The sequence below is a fragment of the Salmo salar genome, chromosome 01, assembly GCF_965601325.2.
Source record: "Salmo salar chromosome 01, fSalSal1, whole genome shotgun sequence".
NCBI lineage: Eukaryota > Metazoa > Chordata > Actinopteri > Salmoniformes > Salmonidae > Salmo > Salmo salar.
This window is the reverse complement of record NC_138291.1, coordinates 7,128,981-7,138,293: the sequence shown is the minus strand read 5'-3', so window position 1 is coordinate 7,138,293 and position 9,313 is coordinate 7,128,981. Positions and strand designations below refer to the sequence as shown.

The 9,313-nt window shown below is 40.1% G+C and overlaps 1 long non-coding RNA gene across 3 annotated transcripts; it reads left to right on the top strand.

The window, feature by feature from the left end:
- The first annotated feature begins 824 nt into the window (after positions 1 to 824).
- On the top strand, positions 825 to 9,201 carry LOC106603467 (uncharacterized). 3 transcript variants are annotated; one of them, XR_014380395.1, is made up of 5 exons: positions 825 to 894; positions 6,857 to 6,916; positions 7,058 to 7,154; positions 7,724 to 7,833; positions 8,677 to 9,201. It is a non-coding gene; the product is annotated as an uncharacterized LOC106603467 (long non-coding RNA). The 3 variants fall into 3 exon arrangements; XR_001328447.3 differs by having other exon boundaries at positions 853 to 1,022; XR_014380390.1 differs by having other exon boundaries at positions 855 to 6,916.
- The last annotated feature ends 112 nt before the right edge of the window (positions 9,202 to 9,313 follow it).

Here is a 9,313-nt window from a genome sequence, read left to right as displayed (position 1 = left end):
AAAACTTCTTAAAGCATTGTTGGTTAAGGGCTTGTAAGTAAGCATTTCACTGTAAGGTCTACACGTGTTGTATTCGACGCATGCGATTTGATTTCCTGTCAGACTGGTCTTCTTTGAACTCTATTCCATGGGCTGACTGACCTTTGTTGTGTCTTGTTTTTATTTATTCATTATTATAATTCATCATTTTTTAAATAATTTGTTCTGTAAAGTGTGTTGAGACATGGTGAAAAACACTTGACATAAATTGTGATTTGATTTAAGTTATTAAGAGTTCAGGTAGTGGCCATCGGGCTCATGCCCTGCGTGTCTGGTCGGTAACCGGCCCTGCTGCTATGTCAGGGGTCCCTAAACTTTTTCTGTAAATGACCCCAAATTGATACTAGAAAATGCAAGGGACCCCATTTGGAAAAATGGTGTTAATTGCTTGTTAATGCAGGTAGTTTAGCAGTTCAGAGCGTTGGGCCAGTAACCGAATCCCCTGGCCGACTTGGTAAAACATCTGCCGATGTACATTTGAGCAAGGCACTTAACCCTAATTGCTCCTGTAAATCGCTCTGGATAAGAGTCTCTGCAAAATGACTAAAAAGTCAATGTCAACGCTTTGTGTTCATATTATTATTCACTCAATTGTAGGTGTCGCAGCCTGTCTCAACACACACAATGACGTGAACGTGCATTCTAATAGTGTAAAAAGCCCTTACTTGACACTAAAAGGTTGTATTCTATACCAATTTGTTTGATAAAAATAAAAATAAAAACCAACTTCTGTCTGCAGCTGTACCCCTTCTAGCCAAGACCAAATCGCATGACGACAGGATAACGAATTTGACATCACTTCCGTCTGTACTTCGTCGGGCCACAACCCTCTGACGTCGACTTCAAAACACTTCCGTAAATATTCCACTCCGTTTTTAGTGTACTAGCTAGCATACGAAGTGTTTGGAAATATTTCTTTTTTGCTACATTTATCTAAATAGAATGAAGGCCAAGGGATTTGCAGTAGCCCATCACCAGTAAAGGTAAAGCGTTAGTTAGCCTAGCAGGTAAACGGACAACTAACCTAGTTAGCTGGGACACACTCTTTTTTTTCTCAACCACTTCGATAGAGCTACGACCGGAAATGATATTAATAGCAGGTTAGGAGGGCAGTTTTGCTAACCATAATTATTTTCATAACCTTATTAACAAAATTGTCCTAACCTGCTACACTGATTCTCATAACCCGTTGCGTAATAATTTGTCCTAATCTGCTACGAGAAAGGTAACTTCCGGTCGTAGCTGTATCGAAGTGGCGTGAAGAGTGTTTCTCATAGTTAGATAGCTACATCTCCAAATACGATGTAGGCATTTGCAGGCACTTGGCTAGCTCATTTATATAGGGGAAATTACATTATCTGTCTAGCTCATTTAGAAATGAATGTCATCGGGGGGTTTTGATTAGTTTGTCTTTTGTAGAGACATTGGTGCAAAATGGATGTTGACGTTAAACTAGAGGAAGATGAGAGGGAGATATCCCAAACAATAATTTGGTCTGATTCGATTAATGCCTGGATAGATTACCCAAATTCAACATTGTCAGGAAACACAGAAACAGGTTACCATGTGGGTTTACTGAAAGATAATTCACATGTACATCCCATCAGTCCCCAAACAACAAGCCAAGGGCAGATTTTACGTATTTTTCCTGAAATGACCGGAGCAAGTGATGTGGAGAACAGGGCTGTCAAAGTGGTTTATTTCTGTAAAGATCAAGATACCATCGGCACATCTGAAGTTAATTCAATCAAAGAGCGATCGTGGCATTTAGCACCATCCAGTGATATTCTGACAGGACATGCATCCGCCTTCAGTGGTTATTTTGAAGCTGAAATCAACCCAACTTCGCAGGTTTCTTGCCAAACACAGACCCAGATCAATAATGAATTGCCCTCTGACAATGTTAATATCCCAAGCCATAGTACTGCCATTCATTCTGTGCTAACCTCACCTGCTACAGAAAGCGGCTGTAATTTAGCTGTATCTACTAGGCCTATTCTTCCAGAATATTGTGAGCCATTGAACTTTCCCTCTGATGAAGAGGAAAACTACAATGTCAATTTAAGACAAAGACTACAATGCCAGAAAACGTTAGAGGATAAATATATACGTCAGTGTCGTGGCAGTTACTCAAGACCAAACCTAAGAAAGTTTGGGAAATACTGGAAAGATCCATACGCCAAGTGCAAGGAGATGGGTGTAGATTTCAATGTTGGATCAGGAGCGAAACAGAAACTTGATTTGCATTTACTGACATTTGGTGTAATGCTTGAGGTGTCAGAATATGCTAGAAACATTAATAGATCTCGCCCTCATGTTATCTTTGATATTCTAGATTACAACTTTGGTCTTGGTGTACAAAATGAACAACAATATGACTTTTCAAACAAGATAGAAAAGAAATTAAAAGAAATGCTGAAGATGCATTCCAAGAGAACACCTGCGTGGTTAACAGAAGTGTTTGAACTTCCTGATCCAAAGACGGTTAAAGTTTTGGAATACTCCCTTAAATGGGCACAGTTCTATTTACAAAACAGCTGGTCAAATCCTACACCGTTTGACATTTGCATAAAGGAGGAGCCTGTTGTTGGCCTGATCTCTCCTCTGCATGTGACGACAGAGAGCTTCTCTACCGAGACAGATGTAACACGATGTGCTGATGAGACTGCAATCCTTGGCCCTGAAAATGGACGTAATGATATCTGCACAAGGTATGAACCTGATATGGGCATCGTCTATCCTCAACATGTCCAGGCGGACACCTTAACATCTCAGACAGATATAACAATGGGCCAATCCTTAATAATGCCCACTGTAGAAGAAGCATTGAGGGACCTCTACCCCATCTGTAAGGAAAAAGGACTTGACATTGTTGTGAAATCAAAATATGGGAAAGCTGAGAAACTTGACTTGCATCTATTGACCAGAGATGTAATGTTTGAATTGGCTGATTTTGCCTCACAAGTGTGTGGAAATTGGAAGCAGATTGTGTGTGAGGTTCTCGAGCATAATTTTGATTTGGATTTAAAAAGTGGTAAAACTGAGCTGGCTGAAGATATTATGGGAAGGTTAAGAGCAGTTTTGCAGCGCAAGACGGGTAAAAACGGTACATGGAGATGGGAACTTGAAAATGAAGCTTTCTTCTTAAAGAAGTCACGCAAACGAAAGAATCCTGCAGAGATGTCCAGTAACCAGAAGGTCACTACAGCATCACTTGAGCCAAAATACCAAATGAAAGAAGTATCAAAAAGAAGGAGATTGAATTTAATGAGGAAGAAGAAAGACATGGACATGTTTGTAACCAAGGAGACTGAGGGAGGCCATTTTTTTGAAGTCATACAAATAGAACCTCATTGTGTCAAAACAGAGAGAATCTCTGATGACACTGACCTTGCACTTTGTACTGATGAAACAAAGCAAATTGGTAACAACAATGTAGACCAATCAAATGTGACGTCTCACACCAAAAAAATGGTGAAAGCCGAAGCGTGCTACCCACTCTGTGAGGAAATAGGCGTGGACCTTGATGTTGCATCCAAACCTTCTAAAAATAAACTGGAATTTCACTTACTGACAAACGGTGTAATATTTGAGGTGTATAAATATGCTAAGATAAAATCCTATCATAAAAAAGAAAAAAGATTTGGCTATATTCTCTTTGATATTCTAAAATATAATTTTGATCTTAGTTTGCAAAATCAGAGACGTAATCTATTTCAACTGCGTATTAACTGTAAAGTGAAAAGAATGGTTCAGAAACACAAACCTGAGCTCTTGGGAAAAGGAGAAATCTCTAAAGAAGTGTTCATACTACCGAGTGTGATTAAAAGCCAAGCAAAAAAAAAAACTGTGCTTTCAGATTATTTTCCTGAAAAAAATATAGAACAAGATGCAAGGCTGGTTTATCCTCATCATAGTAAAGACACTATCGCTGTGGAGACAGTTGAAACAATCTCCACTGATGAAGCAGTAATGCTTGGCCAGGATAATGGACCTGCTGACATCTGCATAAAGGAGGAGTCTGATCTTCACTCTGAGGTCAAACTGGTTTATTTCTGCAAAGACCAAGAAACTGTCAGAACATCTGAAGAGCATTTGATCAAAGATGGATCATGGCATGGATCAACACCCAGTAATATTCTGACTGGAAATGTATTCAGCCTTCCACAGTCGCCACTACCAGCTGCAGAAAGTGGTCCTTTCGGAAGTAAAATCAAGTCAACTTCACAGATATAACCAGAAGGTCCCTGCAGCATCACTTGAGCCAAAATACCATAGGCTCACAGAAGTAACGGGGAAAAAAAGGGATTTAATGAGGATAAATAAATGTTTATAGCCAAGAAGGAAAAGAAAGTTGTCAGACAAGTAGAACCTCATTGAGATGAGATGGAGAGCATCTGCCAGGGAAAAGAAAAGCACTTCCTGACTGAGATCTCAGGAAAAAGAAAAGCACTTCCTGACTGAGCTCTCAGGGAAAAGAAAAGCACTTCCTGACTGAGCTCTCAGGGAAAAGAAAAGCACTTCCTGACTGAGCTCTCAGGGAAAAGAAAAGCACTTCCTGACTGAGATCTCAGGGAAAAGAAAAGCACTTCCTGACTGAGCTCTCAGGGAAAAGAAAAGCACTTCCTGACAGATCTCAGGGAAAAGAAAAGCACTTCCTGACTGAGCTCTCAGGGAAAAGAAAAGCACTTCCTGACTGAGATCTCAGGGAAAAGAAAAGCACTTCCTGACTGAGATCTCAGGGAAAAGAAAAGCACTTCCTGACTGAGATCTCAGGGAAAAGAAAAGCACTTCCTGACTGAGCTCTCAGGGAAAAGAAAAGCACTTCCTGACTGAGCTCTCAGGGAAAAGAAAAGCACTTCCTGACTGAGCTCTCAGGGAAAAGAAAAGCACTTCCTGACTGAGATCTCAGGGAAAAGAAAAGCACTTCCTGACTGAGATCTCAGGGAAAAGAAAAGCACTTCCTGACTGAGCTCTCAGGGAAAAGAAAAGCACTTCCTGACTGAGCTCTCAGGGAAAAGAAAAGCACTTCCTGACTGAGATCTCAGGGAAAAGAAAAGCACTTCCTGACTGAGATCTCAGGGAAAAGAAAAGCACTTCCTGACTGAGCTCTCAGGGAAAAGAAAAGCACTTCCTGACTGAGCTCTCAGGGAAAAGAAAAGCACTTCCTGACTGAGATCTCAGGGGGAAAAAAGATGCAAGATGGAAAGAAAAGTCTGATCTGCTCGCTAGGGAAAAGCCAGTTTCTTATTTGCCTGGGGGAAAAAAAGATTGATATTGTTATATGTGATGAAGTGCAACACGAGGTGGATTCTTACTGAACTTTCAAAATGCTTTGTAGTTGAGACTGGTTCTGAGAAGAAATGCTAACAAATCCTTGCTGAATACAGATCAGACATCCTAGGATTTGGGGGCTATTATATTGGTCTTTTGGATCATACTTGGAATGTGAAAAGGTTCCTAATGTTAGTTTTAGGTCTCCCTGAAGTCCGTAGACTTCCATTCTATTACTCACCCTAGAACAGTCAACAAGCCTAACACAGATGTGTATTCATTAGGCATACTGTAGCTAAATGTTTCATGGGGAGTCAACAAGCCTAACACAGATGTGTATTCATTAGGCATACTGTAGCTAAATGTTTCATGGGGAGTCAACAAACCTAACACAGATGTGTATTCATTAGGCATACTGTAGCTAAATGTTTAATGGGTAGTCAACAAGCCTAACACAGATGTGTATTCATTAGGCATACTGTAGCTAAATGTTTCATGGGGAGTCAACAAACCTAACACAGATGTGTATTCATTAGGCATACTGTAGCTAAATGTTTAATGGGGAGTCAACAAGCCTAACACAGATGTGTATTCATTAGGCATACTGTAGCTAAATGTTTCATGGGGAGTCAACAAGCCTAACACAGATGTGTATTCATTAGGCATACTGTAGCTAAATGTTTCATGGGGAGTCAACAAACCTAACACAGATGTGTATTCATTAGGCATACTGTAGCTAAATGTTTCATGGGGAGTCAACAAGCCTAACACAGATGTGTATTCATTAGGCATACTGTAGCTAAATGTTTCATGGGGAGGCTACACTAACGCTTCTTGGACCAATTCAGAAATTGGTACACAAGGAGTAGCCTAGTCTTTTTAGGATTAAGTGAAAATAGGGAGACAATATATTTTAAACGTATTCGTATTAAGGGTTTTAGTCTTTTGAATAGTGGATTTTTGCAGATTGCCTTGGCCTTCCTTCCTGTTTAACTGTTGATGTCTGGTCTCGCTGTAGAGAATGAATACAGCAGGATTATTGCGAGACTTATTTTTTTTTCTCTTAACTATTTTACACCGTATTCATTGATGAGACAAACTCGACTACTTTTACAAGCCTCTATATAGAAGAAAACTTCTGATCTTTTTTTGTTTAGAAATAAAAAGACAAACAGATATATTTTATTTTGTAAGAGTATGCATTAGTGAAATAACCTACTATGATGGGTCATGTTTTTATCTCTTTTTATCAGTGGGCTATTTTGATTTTTTTTTTTTTGCCCTTTTTTTGTGGAAAGGTTAAGAGACTGCATCAAGACCTGCCTTACTGTTACCCACATGTTCCTGTTTTGAACATGGAGCTATTCTACCGTAAACTAAGATTTTTTTTATTTTTTTTAAGGATACTTCCACTGACATTCTTAGAGGTGTCATTTTATTGTGAGGAACTGCATTTCGATCAGAATTGTTTTTCTGTTTTGTCCTCTGTTTTTGTGAGTGACTCAGTCACTCGTCTCAGTGCACAAGTCTCCCCTTTCTCCAGACATGGCGTATGAATCAGAATCCGTAGCTAGTTATGACACGTGAGCCTCTGGATGAAAAGGTATGTTTAAATTATGTTAACATTTTAAAGAATTCATAGAATCTGACTGGTGCTAATAGCATTCATGTCAACACTTAAATGAATGTGAATTAGCTGTAATTGCTTGGTCTGATAACTTTATACATGCGTTTGTGTTTCCAGCAGAGTATCCCTAAAGCAGCGTGGTCGTATCATCCCTTCTCCATGTTGGACTAAACACTTTCAACTCTACACAAGTGAAAACCCCAAATCCCTAAAGGTGTGTTAAATCCCTAAATATTATTTTTAAGAATCAGATTTTTTTTTTTTACAATTTTGCTGCCTTTAGACAGGCAGCCCAATTCTGAATTAGTTTTCTTCACTAATTGGTCTTTTGACCAATCAGCTTTGAAAAAGATCTGATGTGATTGGTCAAAATGTAAATTAATGGAAAATGATCAGAATTGGGCTGCCTGTCTCAGACATTGTGGCTTAGAAGAAGAGCTTATTGGGGATGTCAATGTTATCCAATTATTATACTGTATGTGGAGTGGACACCACTTTGATTAACACTGGTACTAAACACTGTGATTAACACTGGCACTAAACACTGTGATTAACACTGGCACTAAACACTGTGATTAACACTGGCACTAAACACTGTGATTAACACTGGCACTAAACACTGTGATTAACACTGGCACTAAACACTGTGATTAACACTGGCACTAAACACTGTGATTAACACTGGCACTAAACACTGTGATTAACACTGGCACTAAACACTTTGATTTACACTGTCACTAAACACTGTGATTAACACTGGCTACTAATCACTGTGATTTCTAGTGGTGGAGAAGGAGGCCACCTACAGAATGTTAGGAGCAGTGGCTTGTTCCCAGGAGACCAACACTTGAGGACGCAACTTCTGTCATGATGACGAGGTGGCATCTCCGCTGGTGAGTTCCAGACATTTTGTGGGTGGGTGCATAAGGCCCCGCACAATTGTCCCAGCATCGCCCGGGTTTGGCCGGGGTAGGCCGTCATTGTAAATAATAATTTGTTTTTAACTGACTTGCCTAGGTTACATAAAGGTTACATTTTAATTTGGGGGAAAAATTGGCTATAGCCTGGGCAGTAGACTGATCCAGCATATATGTTAACACAGATTTACCAGATATTCAGGCTAAATACCAAACCAGACACAGAACATATTTCATTGTCTCCCTTCTGTGTCCCAACATAGGATAACATACAATAGGGCAAAATGTTCTGTTGTCATTCAGGTGCCTATGGTACCTGAAGGTATTTACAATCCCCAAACACATCAGAACCCATTTCAGTAGACATGGAGCACTTCTCATCGAGGTGGCCGGCGTCGTCGGCAGAGGTGGCCGGCGTCGTCGGCAGAGGTGGCCGGCGTCGTCGGTAGAGGTGGCGGCGTCATCAAGATTGGAGTCTTATTTCAATGAAACCCGGCCATGGTGTAGGACCCTCAGGGTTGGGCTGAATTCGAATTGAAGGCAGTCAGTTCAGGAAGTAATCACAAATTACTATTACTATATTAATTGGGAAAAAAGACTCCAATCTTGATGACACAGTCATCTCTACGACGACGCGGTCATCTCTACGACGACGCGGTCATCTCTACGACGACGCGGTCATCTCTACGAGAAGTTTTCACACGTTGTGGATTTGTACCAGAACAATTCATTCCATATATCCCTACTTTGGGTTTAACCACCCCCAGAAACTTGACTGCCACTGTGAATGCATAATTTTTCTCTTCATTTTATTCACAGATCCTCTATTTGCCATACTAGAGGGACATGAAGTCTGACTCCATCTTCAACATGTGGACCTGCCCTGATGATGTTGGACACCACTGTTACACCTTCAGCCATGTTGATTTCCTGTCAGACTGGGTCTTTTTAATTTTTTTACTCCGTTCCATGGACGGACTGACCTTTTACCAGAACAGGAATACAATGTTTATCAGACCCTCCTCACCAGTGGACTAACTACTCAAACTGGTCGTGAAGTCACAGGAAATAGACTGATCTGTTAGGAGGGATGCAGCATTCTAATCCTGGTTAGATTATAGTTATAAGGAGAGTTCAGGTAGTAACCAGTACATTGAGATAAATGTAGATGTCCACACTCTGGACAATATAAAAGGCTTTGGAGAGGGACCACGTTTTCAGGAGAAGGATAACAGGACCTTGTCCAGAAACAACCCCCAGCTCTGTATGCAACTGTATGCACAATTCCCTGATTCTATTAAATAATGTATTACATTGCCTTTATAAAATTTCCTGTACACATCACATTTTAGAAATTCAATGGTCATGAAATTATTATTATTTTTTCCGCATTTACACTGTTTGGCCTTTTGTCGTGGAATTGTTTGTGTGCATCTTAAGAGTGGAAACCCTGTGT